Source organism: Sus scrofa, chromosome X (genome assembly GCF_000003025.6).
Source record: "Sus scrofa isolate TJ Tabasco breed Duroc chromosome X, Sscrofa11.1, whole genome shotgun sequence".
NCBI classification, from domain to species: Eukaryota; Metazoa; Chordata; class Mammalia; order Artiodactyla; family Suidae; genus Sus; species Sus scrofa.
The window spans coordinates 68,759,198-68,771,637 of NC_010461.5; positions in this window are offsets into that span (position 1 = coordinate 68,759,198).

Consider the following 12,440-nt stretch of genomic DNA (forward strand, 5'->3'; position numbering starts at 1 on the left):
TCTGTTGGGGCCCCTACACCTCACTACTTTTACATATAGTGTTCCTTTTTCTTTCTGAACACCAGAGTGTTAGAGACTCTATAGAGGATTAAGTGAGTGGAACATTAGTCCACCCATAACTTATTGAAAAGTTTGTCTTATTTCAACTCTTAGACACACCTAATTTTCCTCATCAGTAGTAAGAAAAGGAGAGGAAAAAATAAATTGTCATTATCTGGGTGGTTATTAGACACCAGACACTGTACTGGGCAGTTTGCATATGCTACCCAGATGTTGGTTGATATTATCCTGTGCCTTGAAATTTCCATAATTTTGGCACAAGTCCTCTAACACACATTCTACTGTTCTCCCTGTAATTTCTGTGAATCTTCAGGGAACTGTGTTCTCATAACCACATCTGGTTCTAAGTTCCTGCTTCCACTAATATCTCTATTGCATAGTTTTTCTTTTTTTTTTTCTGTCAGACATCCAGTCAGTTGGGGAATTTTGTTCCCGTTCCTTGATTTCCTCCTAAACTGCTTGCACAAGCAACTATATATCAAAGAACACGCTTTACTTTAATCTGTAACCAAGGAGAGATTTTCCACTGATGCAAAATGAGCAACTTGGAACTGAATTTTAGACATGTCTCTTCTTGCCAGTCTTTACTGCTCTAAGGAATTTCTCACTGGTCATCTTTTCCCACAAGCTCCAGCATGCTTCATATTGCTTAGCCCTCTCTTCCTTATCTCTTCATGCTAAAGCTCCTTTAAAGTCACTCTCCTCATAATTAATTCTCTTGTTTTATTACATAAAAGAATGGTTCTCTATCCATTTACTCATCATATTGGTCTGCTCCTGCTGCCATAACAAAATACTATACTCTTGATAGCTTAAACAATAGAAATTTATTTTCTCACAGTTCTGGATGATGGAAGACCAGCTGGGTGGGTCTCTCTCTTTGGCTTGCAGATGTCACCTTTTTGTGTCCTCACATAACTTTTTTTCTGTGATCACATTTTCCTGGCATCTTTTCCTCCTCTTATTATAAGGACACTAGCTAATTGAATTAGGCCCACTCTTATGACCTCATTCACCTTAATTATCTCCTTAAAGGCCCTATCTCCTAATATAGTCACACTAGAAGTTAGAGCTTCAACATGAATTTGGAGGGATTCAATTCAGTCTATAACATTCATCTTGAGGCCTACCATTTTGTATCTGAAGATAAATTAACATAACCTGAAAAACACAAGTCCATACATGCTGGGTGTTCACGCTTTAGAAGTACTTATAGATTAGTAAATGCTTTAAGATTTCAATCTCTCCATTCTCCTCTCTTCCCTTCCACTCCCCCTCCTTCTCCTCCTCCTTTTCTCATTCTTCTTCTTCCTCCTCCTTGTCGTCTTCTTCTTCTCTTCCTCCTCTGCCTCCTCTTACTCTCTCTTTTGTCTAGCAATGGATGATTCAGTAGACTAAATAATGGGCACCCAAAAATACCCGGTTATAATCCTTGGAATTTGTAAATGTTACCTTACTTAGAAATAACATACTTTGCAGATGTGGTTAAGTTTATGATTTTGAGATGAGAAAATTGTCCTGGATTATCCAAGTGGGTTTGAAATGCAATTACAGGTATCCTTATAAGAGGAGGGTAGAATAAGTTTTAGTACACATAGAGAAAAAGGTGATATGAAGATGGAGCAGAGAGATATTGAAAACTAAAGTGATATGGCCTCAAGCCAAAGAATACGAGCAATTATCAGAAGCAGAGAGAGGCAAGAAATTGATTCTACTCTAGAGCTTCCAGAGGGAGTGAGAACACCTTTATTTTAGCTCAAGGTGCCCTGCTTACATCTTGGTTTTAGCCAGGAAGAATACTGATGCTGTACTTCTAATCTCCAGAACCATGAAAGAGTAAATGTGTATTGTATTAAGCCATGAAGTTTGACATACTAATATAGATGGGATGAGAATAAAGACCAGTGTTCTTACTGATGGAAATTTATGCCATCACCACTCCACTCCACCACCACACACAGCTTAGGAGGTGAAATAAACTATATTTAGGGTGGGGCCTAAATAAATTTTCACCTTGATACACATACATTAGCTCATTCATTTTTATAAAAATCTTTTGAGGCAATAATTATGATCCCTGTTTTAATAATAAGGAAACTGAGACTTGGAGATCCCAAATAATTTGCTAGAAAGCACACAATTAATAAGTGGTAGAACCAGGATTTAATATTAAAGGAAGAAAGTTCAGGGAATTAAATTAATGTGTAAGGATATGTGAAGGTAGCACTATCAAGTAGAAAATTTCCTAACACTTAAAAGAACCTGGATCTTTATTTTTTTATTAGATGATTGTAGACATTGCCACTGGTATAGAAGACATAACAGTAATTTCCAAACTGAAAACTTGCATCAGATTATATATATATATATATATGTTTATATATATTCATATGTGTGTGTATATATAAAGTTTACATGTATATATAAACTTTAAGTGACTGAGTCACTTTGCTGTAAAGTAGAAATTGACAGAACACTGTAAACCAACTATAATGGAAAAAATAAAAATCATTAATAAAAAACCAAAAAAAGTTTAATTTTTAAATTTAAATTTTAGAAACCTTTAATTTTTAAAGTTAAACTTAGAAATTAGGTTTTCTTGAAAATATGCTCAGGAATTAAAGAGTTCAATTCCACAGTAATGATTATGACACAGTCTTGGAACTCAAGCAGTGTGTATTTTAGTGTCTGTAGGATGGTGAGGTGTGGAATTAACATAAGAATAACTTACTATGGTGCAAAACAGCTTATAGTTTATATGTAATACTGTTATAGCCCATATGATAAATCACTCCTCTCTGTCCCTCAGAATTAATCTCTTGGTATCTTCTGTGGGTGTAGGTGGGGGTAGGGTTAGAGTTATAAGTATGTTCCCTCCTAATATATTTATTTATTTAGTCTTTTTAGGGTTGCACCTGTGGCATTATGGAAGTTCCCAGGCTAGGGGTTGAATCACAGCTGTAGCTGCCAACCTATACCATAGCCACAGCAACACAGGATCTGAGCCACGTCTGCAACCTATGGCACAGCTCACAGCAATGCCGGATCCTTAACCCACTGAGTGAGGCCAGGGATCAAACCTGCATCCTCATGGATACTAGTAGAGTTTGTTACCAATGAAACAGGATGGGAACTCCTAATGTAGATTATATCTGACACTTTAATCTTCTTCCCCCAAGTCACAAAGGCATTATATGACAAATCTAATGTGAACCATTAATTTTGACTTTGTTATAGCAAGAGACCTCTGTCTTACTCCATGCTCTATAACTGACTGTGAAGGACACCAGGATCATGTTGTTTCCTTCAAATTGCTCATTTTCTTCCTAGACTATAGAAAAAAATTCGGGGGGGGGATCAAGATGGCGGAGGAGTAAGACCTTTCGCTCACCTTCTCCCACGAACTTCTTCTTTACACATCGACATGTAAAATGATTCATACTGAACATCTACTGAATGCTGACAAAAGAATTTAAACTCCAAAAAGGGCAAGAAACTCTAGACATAATTGGGTAGAACAAAAGAAAAGAGAGAGAGGGAGAGAGAGAGAATCATGATGGGACTAGCATTCCCTAGAGGGAGCTGTGAAAGAGAAAAGGAACCCACACCCTGGGAAGCCACCTAACTGATGGTGAGATAAACTGAGACAGAGGGACTTCAAAGTCACCAAAAAAGTGCAGCAGCTGGACTGAGGAGGCAAAGTAGAGTGAGAGCTGCACAGATCATCTGCACCACCACCCTGGACACCACAGCCTGAGAAGCTCAGGTGGGGGTTGGGCACTAAAACTCAGGCTCCAGAGGTCAGTTCTGGGGAGAAGACTAGGGTTGGCTATGTGGGGACAGTCTGAGGGGCTAGGGAGTAGTATACCGTGGTCTGGGGAGTGGTGTGCTATGGACTGGGGAGTGCAACACCACAGCAGAGGGAATATACGAGGAGGTCTGGCCCCTCAGGAGAAGCAAGTTACCATTGTTAGGGAGAGCAAGAGCAGGAGTAGTGGACTTCCATAGGAATCTCCCTGCACACATGCAGGCTCTCAGAGGGTGGAGCACCTCTGGTGCAGGTATAGATGTTGAAAAGCCACTTGCTCTGGCTATGGGGTACTGGGGGCTTCATATGCAGGCTATGGATGGCTGGGCACCTCTTGTGTGGGCTAAGGGCAGCAGGGGGGGCTAAGTATGATGTGGTGCCTCTTGCATGATCTATAGGTGGCAGGGACAGACCATGGTGGTCTTCTCAGAGGCCAGGGGAAGGTGTGGCCTACCACCACTGGGGGCCTGTGAGTGAGCTGCACCTGTGGCTCCAGTCACTTCAGGGGACAGCAAAAAAAAAAAAAAAAAAGAAAGAAAGAAAGAAAGAAAGAAAGAAAATAAAAGAGGGCACTGCAACCAAGCACCATCTGTTTTTGCTCTCAACCCCTGGGAACACACCTGCCTTGCTGATGTCACTGCGAAATGGTCTGGGCAGCACCCAGATGCTTGATCACTGTCCCTTCCCAGGACCCTACAACTAGGAGCAGCCTGTGTAGCACCTCCTGCATGGGCTGAGAAGGATGGAGTGCTTCTTGCATGGTCTGCAGGTAGTGGGGGCAAACCAACACAGTTATCCCTGACTCCTGAGGTGGGCATGGACCACCACCTCTAGGGGTCTGTGAACAGGCAACACGTGCAACACCAATCACCTCAGAGGAGGACATTGCTATTGAACACTACCTGTTGTTGCTCTCACTCCCCTGGGACCCCACACACTCTTTGCCGCCACTGCCAAATGCTCTGGGCACATGGTAAATTCCCTTAAGGCTCATTACTACTTCCCAGGGCCCCACAACTTGGAGTAGCCTGCACCACCTTCCTTCAGGTCCTTGCTGCTGTTAAGAGCCCAGCAACCAAGCACTGAATGTGAGCCCTACCCATTGCCTTCTTCTTCTTGGAAACACGCTCAGCACCCTGACGATAATGGTCTGCTCACACCAAATAAAGAGACAGTGAATAGCCAAACTCCCACACCCAAAATAAATAGTAACCCCCACAAAATACAAAGGGGTGCTCTTGCATAGAAGTAGCCCTCCAAGACTACAGTTTGGCTTCCCTAAACACACAGAAAAAGAAAAGCATAAGCAAGATGAAAAAGCTTAGGAACCATTCCCAGTTAAAAAAACAGGAGAATTCACCTAAAACAGAAAACAATGAAATAGACCTCTGAAGTCTGATGGACATTGAGTTCAAAAGGGACATAGTGGAAATACTGAAGTAATTAAGGATGAATATCAAGGAATTAAGAGCAGATATGAACGGTAATGCAGATTCCTTCAGAAAGGAACTAGAAAATATAAGAAAATATGAGGATGAACATAGGAAAACTATAAAATTCATTTGCAGAGATACAAACTGGGCTAAAGGTACTACAGAGCAGAATGAATAATGCAGAGGAATGAATTAGTGACGTGGGAGATAGAATAATGGAAATCACCCAATTGGGAGAGCAGACAGAAAACCAAATGAAAAGACATGAAAGCAATATAAGAGACCTATGGGATAATATAAAGCAGGCCAATCTATGTATGACAGGAATTCCAGAAAGAGAAGAAAAAGAAAAGGGGATTGAAAATACATTTGAAGAAATTATGGCTGAAAACTTTCCAAATCTAAGGGAAACTGATATCAAGATACAGAAACCACAGAGAGCCCCAAACAGGTTGAAGCCAAATAGGCCCAGGGCAAGAAATATTATAATAAAAATGGCAAAAGGTAAAGAGTGGATTCTAAAGGCAGCAAGAGATAAACAAAGCGTTAATTATAAGGGACCCCCCCCATAAAGCTATCAGCTGATTTCTCTACAGAAACACTACAGGCCAGAAGGGAGTGGCAAGATGTATTCAAAGTTCTGAAAGGAAAAATTTTTCAACCAAGAATACTCTATCCAGCAAGAGTGCCATTTAAAATAGAAGGGGAAATAAAGAATTTCTCCATCAAGCAAAAGCTAAAAGAGTACAGCAATACTAAACCCATTCTAAAAGAAATACTGAAAGGGCTTCTCTAAATTAAAATAGAAGCAGGAAAAATCAGATGGAGGAAACCAAATTTGGAAAGTGATCACTTAAATAAGCCAGCAAACAAATCTAAAAGTGGGGGGAAAAAACCTACTGTAAAAGCAATAATACACACAAGGAACAGCAAAAGGACAAGCGTGAAGATGTTAAAAAAGGAACTCAAAATTGTAGAATGTGCAGAAGGAAAGTAAAAAATCGAGACTTTTTTTTTAAAAAATAATGTGTTTGAGCTTATATGTCTATCAGGCTAAAGCAAGCAGATATAGGAAGGGCTTAATGTGCTTAAAAAACAGGGCAACTGCAAATCAAAACCAAACATTACATTCACAAAAACGGAAGAGAAAAGTACACGAGCATAAAATAAATGGAAAACATCCAACCAAAAAAAAGGAAGAAAGGAGAAACACAGAATCAACTGGAAAACAAGGTTTAAAATGGCAATAAATACATATTTATAAATAATTGCCTTAAATGTCAATGGACTGAATGCTCCAATCAAAAGACACAGAGTAGCAGATTGGATAAAAAAGCAAAAAACCTACAATCTGCTGTCTACAAGAAACTCACCTTAGGGCAAAGGACACATATAGATTGAAAGTGAGGGGATGGACAAAAATATTTCATGCCAACGGACAAGACTGGAAAGCAGGAGTTGTGATACTCATATCAGACAAAATCGACTTTAAAATGAAGGCCACAAAGAAAGATAAAGAAGAACACTATTTAATGGTTAAAAGATCCATTTGAGAAGAGGATATTACAATCATCAATATTTATGCCCCTAACATAGGAGCACCCAGATACCTACAACAAATACTAACAGACATAAAAGGAGAAATCGATGGGAATACAACCATAGTGGGAGACTCTAACACCCCATTCACATCAATGGACAGATCCTCTGGACAGAAAACCAATAAAACAACAGAGATCCTAAAGGACACAATAGAAGAGGTAGAAACTTTCAGGACATTACATCCAAAAAAAAAAATCTGAATATACATTCTTCTCAAATGCACATGGAACATTTTCAAGAATTGATCACATCCTAGGGCACAAAGCAAACCTCAACAAATTTAAGAGTGTAGAAATTATGTCAAGTATCTTCTCTGACCACAATGGCATGAAACTAGAAATCAACCACAGGAAAAGAAATGAGAAAAAACTTACTACATGGAGACTAAACAACATGCTACTAAAAAACCAATGGGTCAATGAGGAAATCAAGAAGGAAATTAAAAAATACCTTGAGACAAATGATAATGAAGACACAACCACTCAGAATCTATGGGATGCCACAAAATCAGGGCTCAGAGGGAAGTTCACAGCAATACAGGCCTTCCTGAAAAACGAAGAAAAATCTCAAATCAACAACTTAACCCACCACCTAAATGAATTAGAAAATGAAGAACAAACAACACCTCAAGTCAGCAGAAGGAAGGAACTCATAAAGATCAAAGAGGAAATCAATATAACAGACATTAAAAAAAACAATAGAAAAAAAATCAGTAAAACTAAGAGCTGGTTCTTTGAAAAGGTGAACAGAATTGACAAACCTCTGGCCAGACTCACCAAGAAGAGGAGAGAAAAAACCCAAATAGACAAAATAAGAAAAGAAAAGGGAGAAATCACAACGGATACTACAGAAATACAAAAAACCATGTGAGAATACTATGAACAATTGTATGCCAGCAAATTTGACAACCTGGAAGAAATGGACACCTTTCTAGAGTCTTACAGCCTGCCAACACTGAATCAAGAAGAAACAGCTCAACTGAACAGACCGATCACTAGAAATGAAATGGAATATGTCATAAAAACACTCCCTACAAATAAAAGTCTGGGACCAGATGGCTTCACAGGTGAATTCTACCAAAAACACAAAGAGGATCTGGTGCCCATCCTCAAACTTTTTTGAAAGGTTGAGGAATAAGGAATGCTCCTAAAGACATTCTATGACGCCACCATCACCCTCATTCCAAAACCAGACAAAGATACCACCAAAAAAGAAAACTATCGGCCAATATCTTTGATGAATATAGATGCAAAAATTCTCAACAAAATCTTATCCAACGGAATCCAACAACATATCAAAAAGATCATACACCACGACCAGGCGGGATCCATCCCAGGTGTACAGTTATGGTTCAACATACGCAAATCAATCAATGTCACACACCACATTAACAAAAGAAAAGTCAAAACCCACATGATCATCTCAATAGATGCTGAGAAAGCGTTTGACAAAGTCCAACATCCATTCACAATAAAAACTCTTACCAAAGTGGGTATGGAGGGAACATACCTGAACATAATCAAAGCCATTTATGACAAACCCACAGCAAATCTAATACTCAATGGGGAAAAATTGAAAGCCTTCCCACTACAATCTGTCACAAGACAAGTATGCCCACTCTCACCACTGTTATTCAACATCATACCGGATGTCCTAGCCACAGCAATTAGACAAACAAAAGAAATAAAAGGCATCCAAACAGGAAGAGAAGAGGTAAAACTGTCCCAGTATGTAGATGACATGTTACTCTATATAGAAAACCCCAGGACGTAACTCAAAAACTAGTCAAACTGATCAACAAATTCAGCAAAGTAACAGGATATAAGATTAACATTCAGAAATCAGTCGCATTTCTGTATACTAACAATGAAATATTAGAAAAGGAATACAAAAATACAATACCTTTTAAAACTGCACCCCAAAAACTCAAATACCTGGGAATCCACCTGACCAAGGAGGTGAAAGACTTATGTGCCGAGGACTATAAAACATTAATCAAGGAAATTAAAGAAGATGTAAAGAAATGGAAAGATATCCCGTGTTCATGGATTGGAAAAATTAATATTTTAAAAATGGCCAACTACCCAAAGCTATTTATAGATTCAATGCAATCCCTCTCAAATTACCCATGACATTTTTCACAGAACTAGAACAAACAATCCAAACATTTATATGGAACCACAAAAGACCCAGAATCGCCAAAGCACTCCTGAGAAACAAAAACCAAGCAGGAAGCATAACTCTCCCAGACTTCAGGCAATATTACAAAGCCACAGTCATCAAGGCAGTGTGGTACTGGTATCAAAACAGACAGACAGACCAGTGGAACAGAATAGAGAATGCAGAAATAAACCCAGACACCTATGGTCAATTAATCTTTGACAAAGGATGTAAGACTACAAAATGGGAAAAAGACAGTCTCTTCAGCAGATAGTGCTGGGAGACCTGGACAGCTGCATGTAGATCAATGAAACTGGAACACACCCTCACGCCATGCACTAAAATAAACTCAAAATGGCTTGAAAACTTAAACATAAGACAAGACACCATCAAACTCCTGGAAGAGAACATAGGCAAAACACTCTCTGACATCAACTTTACAAATGTGTTCTCAGGTCAGTCTCCCAAAGCAACAGAAATAAAAGTAAAAATAAACCAATGGGACCTAATCAAATTGACAAGCTTTTGCACAGCCAAGGAAACCAAAAAGAAAACAAAAAGGCAACTTACAGAATGGGAGCAAATAGTTTCAAATGATGCAACTGAGAAGGGCTTAATCTCTGAAATATACAAGCAATTTATACAACTCAACAGCAAAAAAACCAACCACCCAATGGAAAAATGGGCAAAAGACCTGAATAGACATTTCTCCAAGGAAGATGTACAGATGGCCAACAAGCGCTTGAAACAATGCTCAACATCGCTGATTATTAGAGAAATGCAAATCAAAACTACCATGAGATATCACCTCACACCAGTCAGAATGGCCATCATTAATAAATCCACAAATAACAAGTGCTGGAGGGGCTATGGAGAAAAGGGAACCCTCCTATGCTGTTGGTAGGAATGTAAGCTGGTACAGCCACTGTGGAGAACTGTACGGAGGTACTGTAGAAATCTATACATAGAACTAGCATATGACCCATCAATCTCACTCTTGGGCATATGTCCGGATAAAACCTTCCTTAAAAAGACACATTCACCCACATGTTCATTGCAGCACTATTCACAATAGCCAAAGACATGGAAACAACCCAGATGTCCATTGACAGATGATTGGATTAGGCAGATGTGGTATATATACAAAATGGAATACTACTCAGCCATAAAGAAGAACGACATTATGCCATTTGCAGCAACATGGATGGAACTAGAGACTCTCATCCTGAGTGAAGTCAGTCAGAAAGAGAAAGACAAATACCATATGATATCACTTATAACTGGAATCTAGTATACATCACAAATGAACGTTTCCACAGAAAAGAAAATCATGGACTTGGAGAATAGACTTGTTGTTGCCATGGGGCGGGTGAAGGGATTGGGGTGGTTTGGGGGCTTGGGGTTAATAGATACAAACTCTTGCCATTGGAATGGATTTACTTTTAGATCCTGCTGTGTAGCATTGAAAACTATGTCTAGATACTTACATGGTAACACAACAATGGGAGGAAAAAGTATGTATACATGTATGTGTAACTTGGTCCCCATGCTGTACAGTGGGAAAAACAAGCCACAGCAATCAAGACAGTGTGGTACTGGTACCAAAATAGACAGACAGACCAATGGAACAGAATAGAGAACCCAGAAATAAACCAGACACCTATGGTCAATTAATCTTTGACAAAGGAGGCAAGAACATAAAATGGGAGAAAGAGAGTCTTTTCAGCAAGTATTGCTGGGAAACCTGGACAGCTGCATGCAAAGCAATGAAACTAGAACACACCCTTACACCATGCATGAACATAAACTCAAAATGGCTTAAAGACTTAAATATAAGACAAGACACTATCAAACTCCTGGGAGAGAACATAGGCAAAACATTCTCTGACATCAACCTTATGAATATTTTCTCATATCAGTCTCCCGAGGTGACAGAAATAAAAGCAAAAATACACCAATGGGAGCTAATCAAACTGACAAGCTTTTGCACAGTGAAGGAAACCATAAAATAAAAAAGCCAAAAAGACAACTTACAGAATGGGAGAAAAACGTTTCAAATGATGCGATTGACAAGGGCTTAATATCTAAAATATCCAAATACCTTACACAACTCAACAGCAAAAAAGCCAACAACCCAATGGAAAAAATGGGCAAAATACCTGAATAGACATTTCTCCAAAGATATACAGATGGATAACAAGTACATGAGAAACTGCTCAACATCACCGATTATTAGAGAAATGCAAATCAAAACTACTATGAGGTACCACCTCACACCAGTCAGAATGGCCATCATAAATAATTCCACAAATAACAAATGCTGGAGAGGGTGTGGAGAAAAGGGAACCCTCCTACACTGTTGGTGGGAATGAAAAATGGTACAACCACTGTGGAAAACAGTTGGAGGTACCTCAGAAAACTAAATAGAGAACTACCATACGACCCAGAAATCCCACTTTTGGGCGTATATACGTACAAATCTTTCCTTGAGAAATATACATGCACCAGTATGTTCATTGCTGCACTATTCACAATAGTTAAGACATGGAGACAACCTAAATGTCCAACAATGGATGACTGGATTAGGAAGATGTGTTATATATACACAATGGAATACTACTCAGCCATAAAAAAGAATAACATAATGCCATCTACAGCAATATGGATGAAACTGGAGACTCATACTAAGTGAAGTAAGTCTTAAATAGAAAGACAAATACCATATGATATCACATATCTGGAATCTAATATATGGCACAAATGAACATTTCCACAGAAATGAAAATCATGGACATGGAGAACAGACTTGTGGTTGCCAATGGGGGGGAGTGGGATGGACTTGGAATCTGGAGTTAATAGATGCAAACTATTGCCTTTGGAATGGATAAGCAATGAGATCCTGCTGTGTAGCACAGGGAACTATATCTTGTCACTTATGATGGAGCATGGTAATGTGATAAAAAAGAATGTATGTATGTATATGTGACTGGGTCACCTTGCTCTACAGTGGAGTAATTGATAGAACAGTGTGGACAAGTTATAATGGAAAAAAAATAAGAATCATTAATAAAAATAAGAAAGAAAAATCAGGGACTATCCCACTTCACCTCATCATGAAAATAAAATGAAGGGTGGAATTCTTTCTTGGAAGATGTTGAATTTAAACTGGGTCTTGAATAATAATGCGAACAAGTGGAGAAGGGGGAAGATATTTTCAAAGGGAATAGTGTGAGAAAAGGCATGCTTATGAGGCATTCCTGGGAAAACATAATTTTCCTTGTTTTTGTAAATAGAAGAGAGGGATGGATTAGTGAATGACTCTGAAGAGGAATATAGGCTTTAGCAAGGGTTACCAATTTAGAGGTCAGTTCAGCCTC